General features: G+C 44.5%; 1 protein-coding gene across 1 annotated transcript in view; it reads right to left on the bottom strand.

Annotated features, from left to right (window-relative positions):
* DRC12 (dynein regulatory complex subunit 12 homolog) overlaps window positions 1–25,737 on the bottom strand; it is a 204,505-nt gene that overhangs the window by 73,999 nt on the left and 104,769 nt on the right. The gene's annotated exons all lie outside the window — the stretch shown is intronic.

Here is a 25,737-nt window from a genome sequence, read left to right as displayed (position 1 = left end):
AAGCAACCTGGAACTAAGAAGAAACTTCCTGACAGAACAATTACTCAGTGGAAAGACTTGCTTCCAGAAGTTCTGGGTGCTGCATCACTGGAAGTTTTCGAGAATAGATTAGATAATTACTTGTGGGAGGCTTTTAAGAAGACACTAGACAGCCACTTGTCTGAAACGGTACAGGGTTTCCTGACTGAGCAGGGGGGTTGGACTAGAAGACCTCCAGGGTCTCTTTCAACCCTGTTGTTCTGGTTCTGGGATCTTTTCAAGGCAAACACTTCCTCGGGTCCTTCGAGATCCCTCGTGAAAGGCAACTGGATCTGAGGAGGCATCAAGGAGAGCAAGACTACCTGAGGTCATGGAAAGCCATTTCAAAGGCACCAGCAGACCCAGTTTAAGCAGGATTTGAATAGGAAGAGCATGCAACCTTTGGAGTGGTTTGCAAAGGTCCATTTGCAATTTAGGACGAAGCCTAAATTGGCCTTTAGTGAGATTTCAGTGCAGTTGAAATGTCATCCAATTAATTTGATCGTTTATTTCAGTATGGTTTCCTTGAGACCTGCCTGCATATTTAATATGTTTTTTTTACTTCATTATGATTAGCAAGGCGGCAACGACTCCTTTGAAGCTCTGGGGAGGGAATCACAGCATCTGCACATGACGGAGAGTAGCTGCCTTGAGCAAAGAGCTCTGTGCTGCTCCAAAGCTTATATATTTATTAGCTGCAATACAGTTTTTGAAGACTCTTGGACAGGGCTGGAGACTGTTCCTACACCAGGGCACGAGTCATAGGAGTGGCAATCCCGGGAGTGCCAGGATTTCCAGGTGGAAGCCAGAGGGAGATTCAACCTGGATAAAAGGAGGAATTTCATGATAATAAGAATGATTAATTGGTGGAATGACTTGCCTCCTGGAGTTGTGGGTGTTCCATCACTGGAGGTTTTCAAGAAGAGATTAGACAATTATTTGTCCAGGATGGAATAAAGACTCCTCCCTTGGTCAGGGGGTGGGACTATGAGACCCCTTAGAGTCCTTTCCAGCCCTATAATTGTAGAAGGAAGGAAGGGAGGGAGGGAGGGAGGGAGGGAGGGAGGGAGAAAGGCAGGGAGGAAAGGAAGAAAAGGAAGGAAGGAAGGAAGGAAGGAAGGAAGGAAGGAAGGAAGGAAGGAAGGAAGGAAGGAAGGAAAAAGAGAAGGAAATGGATGGAACCTAGTCAGAGGGAGATTCAACCTGGAAAAAAGGAGGAATTTCCAGACTGGGAGAATGATCAATCAATGAATAGCTGGTCTTCCAGAGTGTGGGTGCTCCATCACTGGAGGTCTTCAAGAAGAAATTGGACAGCCTTTTGTCCGGGATGGAATAAGGACTCCTGCCTTGAACAGGGGGTTGGACTAGAAGACCTCCAAGATCCCTTCCAGCCCTAGGAGTCTATGGTTCCTCTTGCACCTCTGGCCGCTTTCCTTTTCCTGACCTCTTGGCTTCATCTCTATGAGCTGCTGTCCAAACAAGCCGCAGAGTAGGGACTGAAGGTCAGCTTGCTTTATTCCCATCCAAATAGTTGGAGATCAAAAGTTCAAACCAGCCCCTCGCTGGTGGACCGGGCCAGTCGCCTGGTATGAGAAGAATCAGGAAGGTGTGCCGTTGAAGGGACTGGCTGTGTGTGGTTTCGGCACGGCTGGGCTGTCTGGGAGGGAGGTTGCAGAGGAGCCAACAAACAAGCAGATTAATAGATAAATGCATTTATTGTGCTGGGACTCCTCATTTCCAAGCCTCTCTTTGCAAATAGCCATCTGGATCCCTCGAAGCTAATGTGATAATCATTCTGCCTTCTGAGGTCCAGAATCTAGTTAAGGCCCTCCAGCTCAGTGTTTCTCAACCTTAGCAACTTGTTGAGCTCCAGAAATTCTTCAGCCAGCATGCTTGGACTTCAACTCCCAGAATTCCCCAGCCTGGGGAATTCCGGGACTTGAAGTCTAGACGTCTTAAAAGCTGCTGAGTTGAGAAACCCTGGTTTAAGGGAAGGATGGTCCAAGTCCATTTCCTGTGCTGGCTGGGGAATTCTGGGAGTTGAAGTCCTGATGTCTTAAAGTTGCTGAGTTGAGAAATTTTAACTCACGATTGAATAAGGATAAGGGTAAGGTCCCGACTGGCTCAAAGGTTGACTCAGCCTTCCCTCCTTCCCAGGTGGGTAAAATGAGAACCCAGATTATTGGGGGCAACAGGCTGACTCTGTAAACCCCTCAGAGAGGGCTGCAAAACGCTGCAAAGCAGTGTATAAGTCTAACCGCTTTTCTATGCTAATAGTCACAGATCCACCAGTACCTCAAGAAGGAAGTTAAGAAGTCAAGCAAGATGAACTTTTAAGGAGAAGAGATAAAATGAAACTGGAACATGCCCCACTTGGTAACAGCTTTCCAAAACCAAGGACGCCATTTCCTGTCATTTTGAGGCAGGAAGCATCTGAGAAATTCTAAAATAGCTTGACATTATTAACAAAGGTAATACAAAACCCCAGTTTCCCCCCCCCCTCCAAAGTCTTGATAAAACCTCTGTGATATCCAAGTTACTCATTCTTTCCAAAAAAGAAAAAAATTAAAGAAAAGAAAAAACACACATCCCAAACCTTGAGAGCTAGAAACCTGCCTGGTTCCTTTTCCCAATCAAGGGTTAACCTTCTTGGCAGATACTTCGAGTTCACCAAATATGCCTGTAGGACTTCTGACATCTTTATAAACATTGCTAAGAAAGGCTGGCAGCCTCCTTGAGTTCTGTTGAAAAATAACCCTTATTTATAGGAGGACTTCACAAGTTTACATCAAACATGAAGCTCATAATCTGTGCTAAACTAAACTCCTACGAGGTTTGGGTGAAGATTTCTATCGCCCTAGCTCAGAAAAATAAAGACCACAAACTGCTAGAAAATAACGATAGGAAAAAGAGGCTGAAAATCAAGGCGTTCCTTCCTCCATCACCAGTTGGCTTGTAAAAAAACAGCAAGAAAACAAACCAGGACTAAAACAGGCTGCAAAGACAGTTTAGAGAAAGGAAAACTACGATCTTGTGAGCATTGAAATCCGTGTTTTTTTCAAACTTGGGAACTTTAAAAATGGGTGGACTTCGACTCCCAGAATTCCATGCTGGCTGGGGAATTCTGGGAGCTGAAGTCTACCCATCTTGAACACCGATTTGGCTGCTATTGATTTCTATGGGGGAAACGGAGATTTAGTTTCCTTCCTCGCCTCCAATTCTGGTTCCTGCCTATCAAGGCTACAGATAGCCCCTCAACTTACAACAGTTCATTTAGCGACTGTTCAAAGTTACAACGGCCCTGAAAAATGTGGCTTAGGACCGATTGTCACACTTTCAACCGTTGCAGCATCCCCAGGGTCACATGATCATAGTTCAGATGCTTGGCAACTGGTTCCTATTTATGACGGTCAAGGTGTCCCAGGATCATGTGATGCCCTTAGTCAACAACCATAGTGAACTTTGGAGGGAATTAGCTGAGATGTTTTCTCACGTTACTTTCTTGGCCTGGGCTCAGTCCCAGCTTATCTCGCAGTTGCCTTGATAGCAGCTCTTCCTCCACCCTTCAAGGCCATTCCCTCTTCCCTTTTGAATCCAAAACCACAGCTCTACTGCTGGGATAACTTCCTCAATAGGACCCAGGAAGAAAGTGTTTGCCAGCTGCCAACCCCCTTTGCAAAAACTGGCAAGGCAAGCACTGACATTAATTTAATTAAGCATCACTCCTATTTTGCGAATAATTGGCATAGTTGCATGTTAACTCCTCCCCCACAAACCTGTGATTCTCTTTCACCCCCATCGCTTTTTCTTTTCTTTATGGAATTTGCAGATTATTAACCATGGCTACCAAGATTCTTGTTTATAAAGCGTGGGGGGCAGTGGGGGGGGGAAGCTAATGGACGTGCAGAATCCAGGGCCCAATTTCAAATAAACCACCGCTGGATTTTTCAGGTTGGATTAACTCTGCAGCAAGCAAACATTTTGATTTCTCATTCCCCCACCCCCACCCCCCAATTTCGACCGGCTGTTCCAGATGCAGGCAAAAGATGGGATCGGGGAAGGGGGAATTCATTTGAAGCTATGCTTAGATTTACAAACCATATTTCTGTGAAAGACCCCTGCAGCTGCATTCATACAACATTCCATACCAGCTTGCATTTCTGGCGGCTGAATGCGGTGTGTGAATCCAGCCCACTTTAAGTTTATACAGGTAGTCCTCGACTTCCAACGATTCGTTCAGTGACTGAAGTTACAACGGCACTAAAAAAGTGACTTAAGAATGTTTTCCACACTTATGACCATTGCAGCATCCCCTGAGCCATGTGATCAAAATTTGGATGCTTTAGCAACCAACTCGTATTTATGACTGTTGCAGCATCCTGGGGGAGGTCGCATGATCCCCTTTTGTGACCTTCTGACAAGCAAAGTCAATGGGGGAGCCAGATTCACGGAACAACCGTGTTATTAGCTTCACAAGGGCAGTGATTCACTTAACCACCGTGGGAAGAAAGATTGTGAAATGGAGCAAAACCCACTTAACAAATGTCTCATTTAGCAACATACATTTTGGGCTCAGTTGTGGTCATAACTCGAGGATCACATGCAATTCATGACATTGTACAAGCTCAGATAATGGTCGAGTTCCATAACCAATTTGGTCCAACTCAGCTTTCATTGCCTGAGGCTCAGTCTCATGCACTAAATATAACATCTCCAAATATAAACAGAGGCACAGAATCAAGATCACGTGAGGTATTAGGACCGCTTTATAAAACCCGACTGAGGCCACCCCTGGAACACTGCAGCCAGGTCACCATATCACAAAAAAGGTCTTGAGAGTTTGGAGGAAATTCAGAGAAGAGCAACTAAGATGATCCAAAGCCTGGAGACTAAAACATACGAAGAACGGCTGCGGGACTTGGGTTTGGCTAGTCTAATGAAAAGAAGAAATAGGGGAGACATGATAGCCGTGTTCCAGTATCTGAGGGGCTGCCACAAGGCAGAGGGGGCCAGGTTGTTCACCAGAGCACCAGATGGAAGGACAAGAAACAATGGGTGGAAACTGACCAAAGAGAAAAGCAACCTGGAATTAAGGAGAAACTTCCTGACACTGAGGACAATTAACCAGTGGAACAGCTTGCCACCAGAAATGGTGGACGCTCCATCACCGGAGGTTTTTAAGAAGACACTAAACGGTCACTGGTCTGAGATGGTAGAGGTCCTCCTGCTTGAGCAGGGGGCTGGACTAGAAGACCTCCAAGGTCCCTTCCAGCTCTATTCTATTCAAATCGGTGCCCAAACCTCTCCCGTGCAGGCTGAGTCCAAATGCCATCTCCAGCTTGCAAAAGTCCCACTTTGGGTAGGAGGAGCTGAAAGCCACATGCAGTGGCGAGGTTGTTGAGTTTCTAGAGCAGCTGGGGACATCTGTTCACACAAACCGTCCCGTCCTGTCATTCAATTCCTCCTGATTAAAAACCATCTCACAAAGCCCAGTCTCCCTGGGGAAGACAAACCGGGTCGGAGAGAAGAAAATCTGTAGCTTTGTAAGCCATTTTCCATCACGGTATGTGTGTGTGTGTGTGTGTGTGTGTGTGTGTGTTCAGCGTCAACTATATTTTCAAATATTTGGAAAGGCTACGCAGCCAGTTCTTCCCGCTCTGGAAATCTTCTCCCTTTAGATCGGGGTTTGTTTCCCAAATTTGGCCATCTTCAAATGGGTGGACTTCAACTCCCAGAATTCCCCAGCTGGCATGGTAATCGAAGAGAAAGAGAAAGAACTGGAGAAAGTCACAAAATAAAAATAGAAATAGGATGACTCTGGCAAAAGAAAGCAAAGCTAATAGCACCCAGTGTGACAGGTACCTTGGGTGCAATCCCCAAACATCTGGAGCACCACTGCATCAACACTGACAAAATCGGTGAATTGCAAAAGGCAGCTTTCCTGGGAACGGCTTACATCAATTTATCTAACATTTACATTCTACGAGGACACCTTTAATGCCCTCAGACATCAATTTAACCTCTGCCTATCATCCCAGCGTCTTGGGAAGGACTCAGTAGGGGGATAAAAATGCCAAATCCAGCCTGCACATCTGGCTGACTGTGCAACCTGTCACCCCTAATGTTATCCAAAGGCAGAGCCAGCTGTGCCATGAAATTCCCAACCCAGAGATTGGAAAAATAGCAGGGAAGGACATTTGGATCAGGTTGCTAAATAACGCCATCTCCAAGTCACTGAATAAGGGTGCAGAGACTTCAAAATGAGCACCGGGGTCCTAATTCTCTGCTCCTTTTACAGCTTGTGTCTGTATGGAGCCGTCACATCAGAGAAGGGCAGACCCTTGCCCCAAAGAAGAGGCAGTCAAGCCATTCTCTGAAGCACTTCAGGGCAGGACAAGGAGCGACGGGAGGAAACTAAGCAAAGAGAGAAGCAACCTGGAAATAAGCAGGAATTTCCTGACAGTGAGAACAATTAACCAGTGGTGCAACTTGCCTCCAGAAGTTGTAAATGCTCCAATACTGGAAGTTTTTAAGAAGAGACTGGATAGCCATTTGTCTGAATTGGTATACGTTCTCCTGCTTGAGCAGGGGGCTGGACTAGAAGACCTCCAAGGTCCCTTCCAATTCTATTCTATTCTATTCTATTCTATTCTATTCTATTCTATTCTATTCTATTCTATTCTATTCTATTCTATTCTGTTCTGTTCTGTTCTGTTCTGTTCTGTTCTGTTCTGTTCTGCTCTGCTCTGCTCTGCTCTACTCTACTCTACTCTACTCTACGCTACTCTACTCTACTCTACTCTACTCTACTCTACTCTACTCTACTCTACTCTACTCTACTCTACTCTACTCTACTCTACTCTACTCTACTCTATTCTATTCTATTCTATTCTATTCTATTCTATTCTATTCTATTCTATTCTATTCTATCCTGCTTAAAGCAGCATCCTCTCTCCATTCATGCCCTTATTTCTAAGCCACTTCTTCCCTTCTTTGGGACAACCCCACCCCCAAGACTCCCTTTTCGAGTTGGCCTTTAGCACACGCAGGGCACAAAGGCTCCACTGTTTCTGAGCCAAGGAGACCCTCCTCCCCACACAGGCTGGGACGATTCGGTCATCCAGGCACCAGCAGGCCAGCAGCTGCTGATCCCGGCTCCTTGTTCTAATGAACTAATTAATCACAGTAAATAGACCAACAATCGCCTGACAGAAAGCTGCCTGCTTGCTTCCCTGCCAGGTGGGGGCTAAAGACGAGGGAGGCTCAGGTGGCCGTCTGTGAGAATTGTTTTGGGGGTGCAAGAGGGGCTTTGTGTGGGTGTGCGGAGGCAATTAATCTTCCGAATGGGAAATCCCGAAGGGGAGGGGGAGAGAGAGAGACACACACACACAGAGAGAGAGAAAGCGCAATCTCAACTCCTCACCCTCCACGGGGGTCCTGCCAAGAGTGGAATCCCCACCAGCAGCTCCCAGCAAGACACTACGGAAGAAGGTCTGATCAAACAGCTGCCTGGAGATGAGCAGGACCCCCCAGGGGTCTTTGCAACTTCTGAGTGGAAGCTTCTCTGCAGCTGCTGTAGACGTGGCAGCAGAAGCAGTTCTGAAGAACAGCCTCGCTAAAGCAGGACTCTTCAACCTCGGCAGCTTGAAGATGGGCGGACTTCGACTCCCAGCATTCCCAGCCAGAACAGACGGACTTCAAGACCGAGAACTCTCTGCCGGCTGAGTAAATTCTGGGAGTTGAAGTCTGCGCATTTTCAAGCTGCTAAGCTTGAGAAAGCCCGGCCTAATCAGCTCTTGGTTATGCTTTGCCCTCTATTTGCTTGGGAATCGTCCTCTAGGTAACCGCATAGCGAAGGGCGGTGCCCCCGCTTGTGTGCCTGCCCTGCGTCTCAGGGTCTGCCCTGTTTTGGCTCCCTCCTGGCCTCCTTGGAAACTATCTCTTTCTCTCTGAGATCTAGAGCACCGTTTCCGCTTGAGAGGAAATCCAGTCGCTCTAGGAAAGACTCGGGAGCTTGACTTAAAGTAAGGCTCTGCCTTTGGGAGGGACCTCAAAACAAGCTGCAACTTTGCCGGTGGAGATTCTCAGCCCTCCAGGTCGTTCCAAAGGGGCTTTTCCAAAAGGCAACTGGAGTTGGTTTTTGCTTGGAGACGTTTCACTTCGCATCCAAGAAGCTTCCTCAGCTCTTCAGTCTGTTTCATTGGTTTGCTTCCAAGTCCAGTTCAAGGTGGTGGCAATGGCCTTTCAACCCTGACATGACTCAGGACTTCCTCTCCCCAGTTACATCTAGCTGTCCATCAGATCCCATCAGGCATGCTATTGGTCCCATCAGCTAGGGAGATTCCTTGGGTGGGATCTAAGAGAAAAGTTTTCCTGACAGGATCCCCTGCCTTGTGGGAAACATCTTTCCATGTCCATATTGATCCTATCAAACTTGTTTAATAAATAAAATAAATGACCACGTTTTGCTAATGGCTGCCCCTGCTGTGTGTCTACTTCAAGGCCATCTCCACCCTCTTATGCAGATGCAAACAAGGGGTCAGAGGTTGCGCACCAAATATTTGCTGCTGAAAGGCTCCCAAAGCACAAGGAAGGACAGCGCTATTCCATTTCCATCCAGGCTGGTCGGCTTCTTCTGCCTTTCCTTTTTTTCTTGCAGATTCTCCTTTCCCTTCCAGGAAGAGACTCTTCTCTGCTGCTTCTTCTCCTCCTCCCTCCCTCTTGCGGAGTGACTCCTGAGGTTGAGAGATGGCGAAGAGCCAAGCAGTGCCAGGCAAGCTGAGTTATTTCGGTCCCTGTTTGGGAAGATGGCAGCGCCAGAACCTCACCCCTGGCTCCTCACGGCCTGCCCTGGGCTCCGAGTTGGAGACAGTTTTGGTAATTTAGGAACCGTTGATGCCAAGCAGGAGCAGCTCTTACAGTTCTCTGCCCTTCTGGGGTTCCCATGTCATCCGTTATGCTGGAAAATGGACAGCAAGGAAGACCTGGTTGAAACTGGAATCATAGAGTCCTAGAGTCCTAGAAGTTGAAGTCTGATTTGAATAGAATAGAGCTGGAAGGGACCTTGGAGGTCTTCTAGACCAGCTCCCTGCTCAAGCAGGAGAACCTATACTGTCCCAGACAGGTGAATGTCTAGTCTCTTCTTAAAAATCTCCAGTGATGGAGCGCCCACTGTTTCTGGAAGCAAGCTGTTCCACTGATTGATTGTCCTCATGGTCAGGATGTTTCTCCTTAATTCCGGGTTGCTTCTCTCTTTGATCAGTTTCCAACCATTGTTTCTCGTTCTTCCCTCTGGTGCTTTGGTGAACAACCTGTCCCCCTCTGCCTTGTGGCAGCCCTTCAGATACTGGAACACTGCTATCATGTCTCCCCTATTTCTTCTTTTCATTAGACTAACCAAACCCAAGTCCCGCAGCCGTTCTTCGTATGTTTTAGCCTCCAGGCCTTTGATCATATTAGTTGCTTAGTTTGAGATGCTGCCACTACACAAGAACATGGTTCAACTTAGCATGCCAACAGGGTAGGAACACAGAAGTTAAGGAACTCGGAAGAAAAACATGCCCAGAGCAGTTAGACCTCTAACTGCTGAAGAAGGCTGGGGAGAAAGGGTACATAACTGTCAGACATCGAGACAAGAAATACCTGTTTTAAATTACAAGGAAGCAGCTTTCACTGCAGCATCAGGAACATTTTAATTCTTCAGCAGGAGAGCAGAGCCTCCACTGCCGGCTGTGCTTAAACAGAGACTGCTGGGGATGCTGGAGTGCAAATCTTGCTCTTCCAGTGGGTTGGACTTCCAGAGGAGTTTGTCCTATCCTGAAAGGAATTATGGAATGCATATTCTCAATTTTTAAACCTGTGGTATTTTTTGTACCACTTTCACACGTCCCAGCTTTGATCTCTCTAGCGATATTAAGAGGAGGGAAATCCGATTGTCATGGAGAATGGATAAACAGGAGATAGAATAGTGGACAATCTGATTATTTGGGTAGCTTTATTTCACTCTTCTGACTCAGCAGGAAACAGCAGAAATACACAGTCTATCCTCTTTGGGCTATAAAGAGGAATGAAGACAAAACCTAGTTGCTGGTTGTCAGCCTAAGGCAGTGGTGTAGGAGTGAAGTTGACACGACAGCTTATCTTTTCATTCTTCGGGAATTCCAGGCATATTTCACAGGTTGCAAATCTTTTTTCCATTCGGACTGAAATATCCTCCCTCAGCCTGGTGACCTGCAAGGGAGGGCAAGTCCCGGAATTTTCAACCATCATAGCCTTCAAGCTACAGGATAAGGTTGGGTGGGATATTGGGAGCTGCAGTCCCCGCACATCTGGAGAGCCTCCACTGAAGGCAAGATGCTGTGGACCATCGCCAAGGACTTCTTCAAAATAATGGACATTCAGGGATGAAGGCCGCTATTATTATTAAATCAAACCATGGACAGAAGCATTTATGGACATCTGGAAATCTCTGGAATTCCCGGTGATCCAAGAGTAACTTTTCTGTTATGGGATGCAACCATTTCTCTTTACGCAACCTGCAGAATTGCCCTTCCACAGGACACTCGGTATTTGAAATGATCACATTATTGAGAATGATTGGATAAAGTGTTCCCATGGAAGTGATGACTACATTTTCTGAAGGTACAATGGCACAATGTGGTCATCCTTCAAATCAGAGCAAGATGAAGAATTACTGTCAATTAGCATGCAAAAGATGTTCTCCCTTATCTAGAATGGATGCTTAACTGAATCATCTTGGATGTTCACCTTGGAGATAATGGAGCCCAAGTTTCTACTACTGTAGGCATCTGTTGTGCAAAGAAGCTGCTTCAAAATTCTTGAGGGATGTTCAGCTTCTGCTTCGTAAATGTTGTCCATGTAGGAGACATCGCGATCACCCTCTAAGATGGTCTGTTCTATTAGGAAATTTATCTTGCCACTGAACTGAACTAATTCCATTTATTTATTCTCAGTTCTGCCTTTCATTTTCAGCAACACAGAATGGGAATGCTTGACAAGAATCCAAGGTTAAGAGCAATCTAACCCCCTACTGATCATCTGGGAGAACACAAATGCCTTATTTTCTTTTTTATATAGCATGCAGTTGACAGTGGTGATTTTACACTAGTATATAATTATAGCATCCCAATTCTTTGCCAGATGAAGATTTTAATTGTCAAATGACAACAATAAAACAAAATGACAGAGTTTCGTAATGTCATTTTTCTATTCTGGTGTATCAAAAACAGGATTGGGGTGTGACTTTGTTGTCATAATAGACCGATGCAATCATGAAAGGTGAATCAAAATCATTTTTCATAGCTAAAATTGTTTTCCACTTCAGTTCCAAGAAGCTGCTAGAACCAAGTGGGCTAATTTATAGTCCTCCACTGATAGTGAACTCCAACAGTTGTCATGACATGGCAAGGGAAAGGATGATGGGAATTGCAATCCAGCAACACATGAAGAACTGCATTCTGCTCACCCATCTTGGAGAATCAAACTATTTTGGATGCATGCGCTCTTTTCCATTTTGGAGTTCCTAAGCTAGTTTTTGTAGCATTCTCAATTTTTCATGACAAGAAACGCATTCACTAGAGACACCCTAGCAAGATGGGATAGTTGCTCCATTGGTGAACACCCCAAAACCTAGAAATAGTCTTTGTTTAGTGTAATTATAGGATGCTGTCCATCCCTTCTGCAAAAGAGACTCTAAATGGGATGAAGAACAGGATCCCTACAACTGGGGGTTAGGGTCAAAAAGGCCTAGAGATGGTGGTCATGAGGATGCACCTGAAGCTCTGTCTGCTTTTGATGTGTGTTCAAAACCCATCGGCTTGCTTGTGGCTGCTTAAGAAAGTAGAGAGAAGTTCCTCAGCAAAGTATACTGAGAGTGTTGCCATTCTGAACCAAAAGCAGAAGAGGAGCTGAGGTTTTGTAAGAACAATTCAGAACACGAGACCATGTCTAGAAAAATCATTGCCAAGGATTGGTTGACGCACACATTGTGAGTTCCATGAGTAAGACAATTGTCTCACTGATGGACACAGACCTTGCTCCCTCCCGCCAAGAATCTACCTTCTCCATCCTTCCCTAGGCTGATACATCTTTGTGTTGGGAGGGAGTCAATGCCTCCCTTAAGAACTGGCACACTGGCACGAGAGTTCTCCTGTAAGTCATGCTCACAAACATGAGCAACTGAGGTCATTACTCACATCCTCCGGGAAGTCCATAGAGGGAAATGCTTTTTTTGTATACAATATTGAACAAAGCTTTCATTTCCTGCAAGAAATAATTTGTCATCTGCTGGGGCTCACTGAATGTTTTAGCCTCTGCCTTTTTCTTCTAGCCTCATTCTCCCATTCCTCTGACTCCCACACATCCCATTCCCATACTTCCCTCTGGAATCACTCCAGCACCCTTAGAGTCAACCAGAATCCTTGTGTTGTTGAGCTGAGCTGAAGTCAGAAGTCCAACCCTCCTTTACACAGAGTCTCTCAGTTCCCTTTTGTGGCAAAGAGATCACAACCACAGACCAGATGCTCTGATGAGCACTATGTTCTTGCTCCCCTGAAGCTTAGAAATATCTTTGTCCCGGTGATGGGTGTCCATGGGGAAAGTCAAGCAGTAAGTTGACGGCAACTGTTATATTACAACTTCAGTTGTCACACAGATTTTCATTAAAGTCTTGAGTAGACCAAATCTTAGAAGACCTTTTTAACTATAAGGGCAATTCACGGTGGAATCCTTTACCTAAGGAGAGGGTGGACCTCCATTTGTTGAAAGTGTGGCAGCAGAGCTAGACAGACATCGGCCAGGGTGATGTCATTTGGGTTCCATTTAGCAGGAGGTTAGTATTCATGGCCTAAGCAAACACCTAGAATCCCATGTGACCATCGAAGTTGCATTGTAGGATTTTCTGCAAGAAATAATTTGTCATCCGCTGGGACTCACTGGAAGTTTTACCCTCTGGATTTTTCTTCTAGCCTGTTAGCTGCTGATCAAACAATAATAGATGTACATCATGGTTTCCCATGAGCTGGTTCTCTTTCTTGTTCTCCACTGACATCACTAGGTTTTTCAGTTTCCCCAGCCCTGCACATCATTCATAGCTTGAGTCAATCGGAGAAGGGTGAACGAAGAACCATTGTTCCTTTCTCTCCAGAAATTCCGATCCCCTTGTTATTTCATTGAGTGTTCAAAAGCAGTATAGACACACATCAGCGAAACCCTTCAGAGTACTTTATTGATTTTATTGAATTTTAGCCTGTTGGGCTGAAATCCATGCTCATTCCTTTTGTCAAATAAAAACAGAGCTTCACATTTGCAACCAGTACATGATAGGGAGGATATGCAGTGCCCAACATCTTCTACGCAACTCTCATACCAGCTATAAATGCAGGACCTGGAGGAATTGAGCCATTTCCTCAGCGCTAGGAGGAAAAAATGACTTTGCATCAGGAAAATGCATCACTCTATCTTCAAACGTGGCCTTACTGAACGCAAAGACACTATATCATGATGGCAGGACAGTTGTTGGCAGGGCAGTTTGGGTCCTACCATTAAGTAATTGCCTTAGAAAATTAGCAAGAAAGGTCTGGCGGAGGGAATTGTGTGCAACGCAGCTTGCTTTGAACCTCAAATGCTAGCCTCCACCTGGAGGGAGCCAAACATAATGCCGTGTTGTCGGGATGGTTGTGCTTTGCTTTGGGCAGCTGAGTGCTTTGAGATGGCCCTGGTTATTGACTACCTGCCACGCTGTCATTTTGAGGATGCTGCCTTGCAGACTCAAAAATGCTGACTGGCCTCTTAGCTCCCATAAATATTGCACATTGTGACCAGCTAGGCAAGCATTTGATGGGGAAGGGTTTCTCCTGTATCATCACACTTTCTCTGGGCTGGAGGACTTGCTGATGTTGCCAGCTGGGTCATTTAATTTCCCAGCTTCTGCTGTCTGCCTGGAATTCTGGCGAGTCACAGCATCGACTGCCAGAGCTGTTCTCCGGGACTCTGCCTGCATGAAAATGAGCAGAAATGAGGTTAGGAAGGCAAGAGCCGTTCCTTTGCAAAAGGTGATGAGATGGAACTGGGAAGTCGGTTCCATCTGAGGGGGGAGGGAATCAGAAGTAATGGAGAATCACCCTGGAGGCATCAGAGTCAAGTCCAGAAGAATCAGGAGGCTATGCTCTTGGGTAGAAGAAGGCTGAGGTATGGGTTCATCTGACCATTCTGACTATCCACTGCAAGATGAAGGCCTCTTCTGCATGTTTCCAAACCAACACAGTCTTCAGCTTTCCTTTGCCATTTGGGTCCGCAATACTTGCTGATGCCGTTGATCCATCTTGTTTTCGGTCTCTTTCATGGATGCTTTTTACAAAGTGGAATCCATTCTATGACTGCCTTGATCCACCTGCCCACAGTTCTTCTTGCTAGGTGTCCATAGTGGATTTAATGGATGGAAACTCATCAAGGAGAGCAGCAGCTTAGAAGTAAGGGGATATTTCCTACCCATGAGAACCATTCATCACTGGAAGGGCTTTCCTCCAGATGTTGTGGGTGCTCCATCACTGGAGGTTTTTAAGAAGAGACTGGACAACCACTTGCCTGAAATGATATAAGGTCTCCTGCTTGGAAGACCTCCAAGGTCCCTTTTAACTCTGTTATTCTGGTGCCTTCAAATCACCGTTGGCTCCTGGCAACTACCAGGACTGGTCCCTGTAGTTTGCTTGGCAAGTTAGTTTGGAAGTGGCTTGCCATTCCTGCGGCTGGTCCAAGGTCAACCAACTGGCTTTGTGCCTGAGAAGGGATTATAATTCATAGTCTCCCAGTTCCTAGCTCGGTGCCTTCACCACAATGCTCTCTTAATTTGATTTGGGCTTCGTTTGATTTGGGCTTAGCATAACGTCAGGCCCCAGCCAACTGTGGTTATAAACCATTGTCTCTGGCTTAATCCCTTGCACTGACCCCAGCCATTTGTGGCTTATTTGTGGAAAAACAAACCACAGCTTTGCTGTAAAGCAAATTAACAAGCAAATGATGCCTTTCTTTACCCAAGTAAGAGGGTGCAGCCATCTCCAGCAGGTCTGACCCACAACAGCTTTGCAAACGAACGAAGGAGTCAGGCAGGGCAGGATAATGCCGCCTCTCTTGCTGCTGTGATGTGAACAGACATGGGATGTGCCTTCAGAAGTTGTGGATGCTCCATCACTGGAGGTTTTTAAGAAGAGACTGGACAACCACTTGCCTGAAATGGCATAGGTCTCCTACTTGGGGTGGGGGTGGGGGTGGACTGGAGGACTTTGTGGGTTCCTTCTAACTCTATTATTCTGTTTTGTTATTCTTTTTATGATTACGTGTATCCATCCCATCAAGCCCAAAGAAAACCCGGAATGGTATAGGATCTCCTGCTTGAGCAGGAGGTTGGACTAGAAGACCTCCAAGGTCCCTTCCAACCCTATTATTCTATCTTTTATGTTCTTTGTTTTGTCGAAGTGACATTTTTTGGGAAGAAAGCCCTGCCAAACTGTGGGATCACCAAGCGAAAGAGGAAAGCGTCAGAGGCTTTGCTCTGACTCAGAGACCCTACTGCAATGGGGAGGGGGGAAAGAGAGAGAAAGAGAGAGACACACAGACAGACAGACAGACAGACAGACACACAGACACACACAGAGACACACATCCTGGCACATCAGGATTTATGAGGAAAAGACCCTTATGGCAGCCGAATGCTGTCAAATTCTCCTAGTTTGGAAATGAAGCCCCAGGGAGTTTGTTGCTGGTGTGTGATAAGGAAGAACCATCTAGGCACCCAGAGAAGTTGTGGCCCAGAGAACAATAAAAGTAAGCATTTGTTTTACAGAAATGGGAGAAGGGAAAGAGGCAGAGGGGCCCTGAGCCAAGAACGCCATCAGCAAATCAAGGTATGTCCTTAAATGCCTTTTACTGTGCTTCCAAATAAAACTGTGAATGAACAAGACAGTGGCCTAAAAAAAAAAGGGAAAGTCAAACATTACCATAAATGCTGAAAGCATCTCCGGCAACTTCTCAGGGTGTGTGTGTGCGTATGTGTGTGTGTGGCTGTCTGTCTGTCTGTCTTTGTTGGGGTGGAGTTGGGAGGGAGAAAGGTGGTAGAAGGAACTGGATGAAATCAGAGGAGAAAAATGGCATTCTTGCCTGAGAATTCCACCAGAGACCTTAAGTGGAAAGATGAATTCACTCCAATGATTTATACTGCTGGTACCGAAATATTAACAGTGGGGGCTGATGTTTTTCAGTGTTTTGGTATGTTTTTGGTAACTCTAAACTGGCTTCAAGTATCAGTACAGTGATCGAGGCCGGGCATATAAAATCACAATGCTATCTTGAGAAAGAAAAATATATCAACCAGAGAGTTTCATTTCAAGAGCCTCCGCAGTTTCTCTCCTTTTGCTGTTAAATGCTGTTTGGCTGCAAAATAAAATCTTCTCCTTGGGTTGCTTTTATCCAGGGATAAACCTCTCCAAAGCCAGCTGCAGACTGGGCACTCCCCGGGTAAAAATACGAGGACGCCATTAGGTGGCTTCATCATTTCGGACCAGAGGTTTGAGCGTGCAAGTTTTCCTAAGCGGCTGGGAGAAAAATCAGGCAAGCCAAACCAAGGGAAGCTGCAGTTTTCTCTCTGCAAGGAATGCTTGTTCCGTGGCGGTGAGTGGGCAGAGGGGAGTGCAAAGAAGAGGGCGGGAATGAAGGAGAAATACCATGGAGATTTAATGTATCTTTGGATCTCTATCAGCTTGACCACCCATGTTGTGGCAAACCAGAAGAAACAAAGCCAAGTGTCTCCCATCTGCAACAACATGCTAGTTTTTCTGGAACATGAATAGCATGCAGATATATAACATGCAGATATATAACATACAGATTTGGAATATGCCTGTGGGTGGAGACTTTCAACTTGCAATTTATTCAGGTGGGATCCTGACCTTGAGAATCCTGATGCTGCCGATTCTCTCAACAAAAATGAGGTTTTGGAAGTGCCTTGGAAGAATTGAACCATGAGCAGATTCAATCCTAGGGACTGCCCTTGATCTTAGCCTAAAGGCCAAGGAACATGTTCAGGACCTGGATCTTCAAATCAGTCTAAGTAGGGTTCTCATTTGTGGGGTCTTATCAAATGAGGTGGACAGAGCAGGCGGGGGGTGGGGTGGTTTTGGGGCACTCAGTCTCTAAAAGGTTTGCCATCACTGCCTTATTCCATCCCGAACAAATGGCTGTCCAAGCTTTTCACAGAAATCTCCTGTGATGGAGTACGCACAACTTCTGGAGGGAAGCTGTTCCACTGGTTAATTGTTCTCACTGTCAGGAAATTTCTCCTTATTTCTCCTTAATTAGTTTCCATCCATTGGAAACTAATGGGTGTTTCTCAAGCTCAGCAACTTTTAAGATGAGTAGACATCAACTCTCAGAATTTTGGAAGTTGAAATCCACACATCTTAAAATTGTGATATTGAGAAATACTACTCTACAGCATCTTGACATAGGACATGTGGACACAGAGAGGTGAACCATGAAATGGTTGTGAGGATAGCTGCACTGAGTTGTACCTATCCTTGATGAAGTTCTGCAAATCCTACTGGCTAGCATCTCAGTAGGTTCTGGAGCTCAGCCATTGCACCCTTGTTAAAGCCTCTCTGTAGCTTTGGTCAGCTCCAGCCCACCCCTACTTTATTCCTACCCGATCTTCCTCACAGTTTCCATTTGTTACCATAACACAGAGCTGACTTTTTAATGAAAAATAGTCCTTAATCTAATTTGCACAAAGTCTCCCCTAGAACTACTTTTGAGGCCTCGCTGGGCCACAGGTCTGCCTTGAAGCTTTTTTTTTTTTATAACTCAGGCAATTGCCTTTCCTGATTTGCAAGTCAAATGTAAACGCCATATTGGGAGAACCAGTGATCTTTTTGCTGCTTTCTGTTCAAGTTCACTTTTTTATGTCTACATGAGTTGGTTTATATCTTTGTAGATACATACAGATAGTGCTCGTTCAGCAACCACAAATCGGACCAGCAACTCAGTTGTTAAGCAAAGCAGTTGCTAAGTGAAACCTGGACTGTGCTTACTGTCTTACCCCACCTTCCCTTTGCTTTACAGGTCTGGGAAGGTTGAAAATATGAGGATTGGTCATAAGATCATCACCGTTGCACAGGGCTTTTTTTCTCATAGAAGGCTCAGAACGGAGTTCCGGCACCTTTTTTGGATGGAACCTTGTAGGGTAGGCAAGGCGGGTTGTATGACATGTGTGAGTTCCGGCACCTTTTTCTTTTACAAAAAAAGCACTGCCGTTGCAACTGAAAACGGTTCTGTACAAGGCAGTTGCTAAACAAGGACTATTTGCATACCTTATTTTAAAAGCTATTTATTTATTTGATTTGATTTCTATAATTGCTCATCACAACGAACGAGTCTTGGGGGGGTCACAATTCAGAAACATATGTCACTATTAAAATCGTAAAAACATTTTAAAACAATGAAAAACCATCAAAAGTCGTAAAACGCATTAAAATTCAATTTTGTTGGATTTCATGCCTTTCCCCTAAATAGAGTAGATGAAGCTGCTTGTATACAATCTAGTGATAAAACTGCACTGGGAGCAGAGCAGCCTATAAGAGCCAAACGATCGGTAGATAGAATCAGCTAGCCAGCCCTTGGAAAACCTTGCCGAAATCCCCTTACATGATTATTAAGCCCTCAATCTTTTATCTCTCTGTCCAGCAGCTTCTTAGTCTCTGCTTCAAATGGTTTTCTGAAGCCGGTTTAGAGAGCAAATACACAGCTTCCCCTTTAAGGCTCAAGTGGTGGGCTTTAAATAGGATGCAATTCTTTTCAATTAATTTAACCTTTCCTCCCCCAAAGAGTAAAGATTGGGGAGTAGGGGCACCTGTGCAAACATCATCGGGCTTTGCAAAATGGAAAAATCCAAACAAAGAGAAGGGTGGTGGGCAGAGGGAATGAAAGTGGAGGGGACCAGCAATTTATTATAGACATCACTGAGAAAAAAATGTCAGTATTACAGCAGTGTTACTCAACCTTGGCAACTTGAAGACGTGTGGACTTCAACTCCCAGAATTCCCCAGCCAGCGTTGGAAGTTGGTCCACACATCTTCAAGAGCCAAGGTTGAGAAGCACTGCTACAGGGCGAGAGAAAACCAAGATATTTTTTTTTCTGTAACCTTGGAATAAATAATGATTCACTTTACATCCTTTGTTTAAAATATTGTCTTCCAGTTTTGGTATCCCAGGCATAGAGTTTTTCCACTTTAGCCAACACAAAAATTAATGTTTCTGCAAAAGGGGTGCAGATCAGGGAGGAAAATAAACAACCCTGTATTTTACTGCCGACAAAAGAATATTTGTATATATGGATTTCCTGAACAAATGATCACTTGTACATTCTACAAAGGCCAGAGGAATTGAAGACAAATCTGACTGGCGAAGCAACATAGCATGATGCTTAGCAACAGATCAACAGAAAGACAGGTTTTCTAGACAAGATATTTTATTTCACTGCATACAGCATGGCGTTTTTTGTAAATTATTTTCTGGAGAAATGCAAACATTTCCTGCCTGCTGGGGAGAGGAGTGAAATTTTACAGTCAGTTCTAAACACGGCTCTTTCAGAAAACCATCCCGTGTCGGGATCTGAAAGCAGTCATCATGTCAGAGTTATTTTGAAACAATCTATATTTAATTTCTTGCAAATAGTTGATCACGTCTCTGACTTGCTTGCCAGGTAAGGCTTAAGATACTCCTTGGAGACGGCCTGCTTTCGTGGTGAATGTCTTGCTGCCTGGTCCATTATTTAGCATTTTTATTGTATGTCGCAGATTGCTCTGAAAGTTCATTTTAAGGTTTGGAGTAGCAGGTAAAGATCTGACTTTCAGATGGAAGAGATGGCCTCTCAGAGCATGAGAAAAACAAAAAAGTTAACACAGGACAGGACACCAGCTGATATTTTTTGCTGCTTTCTATTCCAGTTCACCTTTCCATGTCTTCATAAATAGAGGAAGCCCTCAATTTATGACCACAATCGAGAGCAGATTTTCTGTTGCTAAGCAGGGAAGTTTGTTAATCGAGCCATACCAGATTTTACAACTTTTGCCAAATGAATCGCTGCAGTTGTTAAATGAATCGTGCAGGTGTTAAGTGAATCCAACTTCCTCAAGTTGACTTAGCCGGTTGGAAGCCAGGTGGGAAAGCTGCAAAGATGACCCCAGGATGCTGCAACTGCCATGAGTACATGTCAATTGCCAAGTGCTTAAATTTTGATCACGTGAGTGTGGGGTGTGAAGACCGGTTGTAAGTCGTTTATGCCATTGCAGCTTTGAATAGTCACTGAATGAATGGTTGAAAGTCAAGAACTACCGGTATGACGTTTAGCAATGACAGCTGGGACCAGCAACTCAGTTGTTAAACAAAAACTGTATTCTCAAGAAATGTTCTCGTGGAATGGCATGATTTAGGCCACCCTCTATTCAGTTTGTTGTGAAAACAGTGAATGAAATGACTCTGTAAGAGTGTGGTGCAAAGGAATTGCACCTCACAATTTAGAGACTGAAGTAGATCACAGAAATGTTGATAGAAGAGGATGCTTCTGACTCAGGGTTGAACTGTGAGGTCCTTGGAGCTCTCCGAGCTTGGTTGTCTCTGAGGAGGAGGAAGAGGAGGAGGAGGATGACTATAGGGGTCCTGGTGCTCTCTGAGCTTGGTGGTTTTCTTGTAGATGTTCATTACCAAACTAGGTAACGTCATCAGCACTAGAAAGGAGTAGGGTTTGCTCTCATTTTACATACTGGTGGTTTGCTCTGTCAGTGTTGGTGGGAGTAAGTAAGTAGACTTAGTGTTTTCTTGATTGGGCTGTTATTTGGCCTAGTGTTAATCTTGGCATTAATCTCATCTCAACTGGGTGTTGATTGATGGTGAGGAGGTGTTTAGGTCACACAAATGCACTGATAAAGACATTTTCCAGTGAGAGTTCTTGCCTGTTGGTTGTTGCATACATTGACTAAATAGCATTCTACATTTAGAGGTGATGTGTCCTTGAATGTTATGGCTAGGAGGCACCTGGTTGGCCTTCAGGGAAATAAAATACTAGATTCTGGTCACAAAAGAGCTTCCCTTCTTAAATGCCTTTTTCTTAACAGAGGATGTTTTTTGTTGATAAGTGTGCTATAATTAGCTGAAGGGTATGCAATGCTAACACAAGGAATATTATTCAAATATATTGCTCTCAGTGGCTGAAACATGAATTATTAAACAGAAGGTAATTTGGTCTTCTAATGTTTGTCCAACGTTGTAGGTACCAGACAATTTCTCCTGCCTTGCAGATTTAAAGTTTACTATTAAAGAATGAAGAGATGAAAGAGTTTTCTTTTTCTGGATAAGTTGGCATCTACAATGCTTCCTTTCTCTCACAGGCTTAAGTTATTCCCACCTGGTAGTAATAGGTATAGTATATATGGGAGGTCCATGAATATATCAGCACAGAACATAGCCTCTTCAACTTTCAAGTGAAAGGAGGTTATCGGCTCTTGAGGATCAGAGTACAGAACTTGAAAAGCAAGTTTCGATCTTTTTGAAGAATGGACTGGACTGTTATTACGTGGGGAAGCAAGCTTACAGCCCACCTAGAAATTCTTTAGTGCAATTTAGTGGCTGAATAAGATAATCTTGGGTGCTTCTATAAAGCTCGAACGTTGACATGGGTTAGTCAAATCATTATAGCTTAAGCCACTTGACAGAGTGAGGATAACACCAGGAAGGGAGAGGGAAAAAAAACCAACAAGTATCCTCTTGAGATCTTTGGAAGAACTTTAAAAAAGCTACATGTGGGATTATATTGCTCCGTGCTGTTGGCCTTTCAGGGTAAACAGACAGGAAACATGACTAGATGAGCTAAATCATTTTTTGCAAGGTTACATGAACAGAATTTTGCAAATCTAAAAGTAAAAAAACCCCAAAACTTTCCACTGCCATTTTTAACTGCTTGATCCATTTGGGTGGGTCCTTTCTCAGTTCCTTCCTCTAGCCATTAAGCAGTTGTCAGCTCCTGCCACTCTTCTCTGGCTGTTTCCTAGACAGCATCTCTTCTCCCCATTCTTCAAGGTCACCCACACATTCTATTACAGTTTAGAGGCTGTCGGCCTCAGAATATCATTGCTCTCCTTTTCCTATGCCCAGGTAAGTATGGTTGCCCTGGGGTCTATTTATAAGAATAGAATAGAGCTGGAAGGGACTTTGGAGGTCTTCTAGACCAGCCTCCTGCTCAAGCAGGAGAACCTATACCATCTCAGACACGTGATTGTCTAGTCTCTTCTTAAAAAACCTCCAGTGATGGAGCACCCACGATTTCTGGTGGCAACCTGTTCCACTGGTTGATTGTCCCCACTGTCAGGAAGTTTCTCCTTAATTCCAGGTTGCTTCTCTCTTTGATCAGTTTCCAACCATTGTTTTTCGTCCTTCCCTCTGGTGCTCTGGTGAACCTGACCCCCTCTGCCTTGTGGCAGCCCCTTAAATAGTGGAATACTGCTATCATGTCTCCCCTATTTCTTCTTTAGACTAGCCAAACCCAAGTCCTTCAGCCATTCTTTGTATGTTTTAGTCTCCAGGCCTTTGATCATCTTAAATGCTCTTCTCTGAATTTTTTCCAAACTCTCAACATCTTTTTTGTGACATAGTGACCAAAATTGGCTGCAGTATTCCAAGTGTGATCTTACTAGGGTTTTATAAAGCAGTACTAATACTTTGCATGATCTTGATTCTATGCCTGTTTATACAACCCAGGATTGTATTAGCTTTTTTGGTTGGTGCTGCACACTGCTGACTCATAGTCAAGTGATCATCCACTAGGACTCCAATGGCCCTCTCACAGTTACTGTTTTTAAGCCAGATCTTGCCCAATCTGTACTTGTACTTTTGATGTTTCCTGCCTAAATGTAAAACTTTGCTTTTCTCCACAATGAAACGTATTTTGTTGGATAGGGCCCATTGTTCAAGTTTGTCTAGATCTTTTTGGATCCTGAGTTTGTCTTCTGGGGTGTTGGCTACTCCTGTCAGTTTGGTGTCATCTGCAAATTTGATGAGTTCCCCTTCAGTTCCCTCATCTAAATCATTCATTAAGATATTGAAGAGTACTGGGCTTAAGATGGAACCTTGTGGTACCCCACTGCTTACTTCTCTCCATGTGGATGTGGTGCCATTGAGGACTACTCATTGAGTACGGTTTATCAGCCAGCTACAGATCCATCTGGTGGTGATGTTGTCTGTTCCACCTTTTTCAAGCTTACCAGGAGTAGGTTGTGGTCTACTTTATTAAATCCCTTACTGAAATTTAAGTATACCACAATCACAGCATTTCGCTGGTCTACTAGTTGTCCAGAGGCATCTCACAGAGAACATCTCACAGAGAACTGAGGACAGTTGGCTAGCCCTAAAAGCCCTTAGGTGTCCAGGAAAGGCTAATTTGGGTGCTAATTTTAAAACAAAAGCCAAGTATTTACGCATGTTTTGGGCTATTCGTCTTGGGTTTTAGCTCGGTATCTCGAGCACAGGAAAATAACTGAGCATGGTTTCACATGTTACAGCTCAAACCAAACATCAAATGCCCTTGGCCCAGTGCGCTCCCACAGGGAGGGTCTGCTCAGGGTCCCACCGGTAATAGATTGCCGGCGGGTGACACCCAGGGATAGGGCCTTCTCAGTGGGGGCGCCTGCCCTCTGGAACCAGCTGCCAGTGGAGCTGAGGACTGCCCCCGACCTCCGATCATTCTGCCGGGGCCTGAAGACCTGGCTCTTCGAGCTCTCGGGCCCAGGCTGAGCAGAAATTTATTTTAATTGGGGTTTTTTAATTGCACAGGGTTAGTTTAATCTTTTTTAAATTGGTTTTTTAACTTTTGTATGGCTGATTTTTAACTCCCTGTAAATCGCCCTGAGTCCTCAGGGAAAGGGCGGTATATAAATACAATAAAATAAATAAATAAATAAATAAGCAGTAAGTTCAGCTTTCCTCCTTGGGCACATGTCCAGTGGAGATTTTTGAGGCTGGGAGGCATCCCTCGTAGGGGCCACCGAAGGCCAGATCCCCTGTGCTTCCAGTGTGAGCAAATGCTGTTCCAATAACAATTCTTCTCCAATGCTCTGTTTGTGAAAAGCCTATTCCGTTCTTGGCATGCATTGGAGGAAAGACTTAAAATTAACAGTAGCGCCTTCCTGCCTATCAGCCAGGTGGCGGAAACTGAGCTGAGAATATTCCATCCTTTTTGCAGTTTTGCTGAAGATCTTCTGATTTCTGTTTTGCCAACAAATTTGCTAGGAAAACTCAACACAGTGACAAGGTCTTCGACTTATGATCACAATTGGACTGGAACTTCCATTGCTGAGTGATATGATAGTTAAGCGAGTTATGCCCGGTTTTATGACCTTTTTTTGCTATGCTAATTACGTGAATCCGACTTTTCCTATTGACTTTGCTTGTCAGAAGCCAGCTGGGAAGATTGCAAATGGGGATCTAAGACTCTAAGACTCTGCAACTGTCATAAATCCATGCTGGTTGTTTATTGTTTGAATGTTGATCCCGTGATCATGGAAGTGCTGCAACGGTCACAACTGTAAGGATTGGTCCTGTCACTTTTCTAGTGCTGTCATAACTTGAACAGTTGATAAACGAATGTCCGTAAATTGAGGACATCAAGCTCTCTTTTACTCAGTGTCCCAGAGTTCGCAGTTCTCTGTCCATTCAGAGGGTCCCGCCTTTCATAGGCAGTCCAAAATGTTTGAAAATCGGCCTGTTTTTCATTGTGGTCCTTGAGGTTGAAGAGGTCGAATTTTGGGCACCTTGTCCAGTAGACGGCAAGCAAACTCAGATTGCAGATGTTCTCTGCAAACAGGGAAACTGGTTAATTACACCTTTTGCACTGATTTTTCTCCCTCTTTTCTTTGCTGTAATGGCTGAAGCCAAGATGGACTATGCTAATCTATGGTTCTGAGAGCTTCTTGTTTGGGAAAAAAAATCTTGTTTTTCCTCATGGCTGGGATTCCTAAAAGGAAACCTTTCTTGCAATATGAATTTAAGAAAGGGAAGGCTTTATCTTGCATCAATTAAATTCAGATGTGGGTCTTGCAAAGTTGCAAAGGTCAAATATTAAAAGGCAAAAAACTCAGACGATCAGAAAGGAGACCAGGAAATAATAAAATTTTTAAAGGGGACTTTAGATTTAGAGGACCCCTGCAAGAATTTGAGTTTCATACTTCTGAAGTTTCCCCCCTCCCAACTGGGGGAACTGGTTTTACCTTCACAGAAAGGCAATAAAATAAAATAAATAAAATAAAATCTTCACAGGACAAGACAATGAAGCCTGCAATTGTTTTTGCTTAGCTTTTGCAAAAAAAACCTTCTCCCATTTTTTAAAAATTAACGATTTATTTATTATTTATTGAAATAAAAACCTATCTCAGATTAAAGAAAAGTTGGAAGAAGACCCGATGGATGGGGAATAAAATATCACCAGATAAATGAAGGATTCACAACGAGGACTATATTTCAGCTATTATTTCTGGGGCTCCCAAAGATGCAAAAAGCTCCGCCCCCTTGGAGGCGGAGAAAGGGTGAGGAACGCCCCTTCCCTCAAATCCCGTGACCAACTCTTTCGCCAGGCCTCGCCTCTAGGGAAGCCACGCCTCTCCTCCC

The sequence above is a fragment of the Vipera ursinii genome, assembly GCF_947247035.1.
Source record: "Vipera ursinii genome assembly, chromosome: 8".
In the NCBI taxonomy this organism is placed as follows: domain Eukaryota; kingdom Metazoa; phylum Chordata; class Lepidosauria; order Squamata; family Viperidae; genus Vipera; species Vipera ursinii.
Note: the sequence above shows the minus strand (reverse complement) of the source record. Positions and strands in the feature narration are given on the sequence as shown.